This window comes from Oreochromis niloticus, linkage group LG23, assembly GCF_001858045.2.
Source record: "Oreochromis niloticus isolate F11D_XX linkage group LG23, O_niloticus_UMD_NMBU, whole genome shotgun sequence".
Lineage (NCBI taxonomy): Eukaryota > Metazoa > Chordata > Actinopteri > Cichliformes > Cichlidae > Oreochromis > Oreochromis niloticus.
In genome coordinates this window covers 2184336-2185383 of record NC_031986.2, presented here as the reverse complement: position 1 = coordinate 2185383, position 1048 = coordinate 2184336, and positions in this window count along the sequence as shown.

Sequence of the window (1048 nt, the reverse complement as noted above, 5' to 3'; positions counted from 1 at the left end):
TCCGACTCAGACGCCAGCAAGGTGGAGGTGGAGTACTGGTTTGGGCTGGTATCATCAAAGATGAGCTTGTGGGGCCTTTTCGGGTTGAGGATGGAGTCAAGCTCAACTCCCAGTCCTACTGCCAGTTTCTGGAAGACACCTTCTTCAAGCAGTGGTACAGGAAGAAGTCTGCATCCTTCAAGAAAAACATGATTTTCATGCAGGACAATGCTCCATCACACGCGTCCAAGTACTCCACAGCGTGGCTGGCAAGAAAGGGTATAAAAGAAGAAAAACTAATGACATGGCCTCCTTGTTCACCTGATCTGAACCCCATTGAGAACCTGTGGTCCATCATCACATGTGAGATTTACAAGGAGGGAAAACAGTACACCTCTCTGAACAGTGTCTGGGAGGCTGTGGTTGCTGCTGCACGCAATGTTGATGGTGAACAGATCAAAACACTGACAGAATCCATGGATGGCAGGCTTTTGAGTGTCCTTGCAAAGAAAGGTGGCTATATTGGTCGCTGATTTGTTTTTGAATGTCAGAAATGTATATTTGTGAATGTGGAGATGTTATATTGGTTTCACTGGTAAAAATAAATAATTGAAATGGGTATATATTTGTTTTTTGTTAAGTTGCCTAATAATTATGCACAGTAATAGTCACCTGCACACACAGATATCCCCCTAAAATAGCTAAAACTAAAAACAAACTAAAAACTACTTCCAAAAACATTCAGCTTTGATATTAATGAGTTTTTTGGGTTCATTGAGAACATGGTTGTTGTTCAATAATAAAATTATTCCTCAAAAATACAACTTGCCTAATAATTCTGCACTCCCTGTATATATATATATATATATATTTATTTATTTTTTCAGGTCAGTTCCTCTCGCACTGTTCTCCACAGAACAGCTGGTTTAATGTGTACTCTCAGTGGCAAGGGAACAATAAGAGAACAGCACCACCAAGGCTGGAGACGGAGCAATACTGGAAGAGCATATGGGAGAAGGACGCAACCCATAATGGCAATGCTCAGTGGCTAGTGGATCTGAGGGCAGAC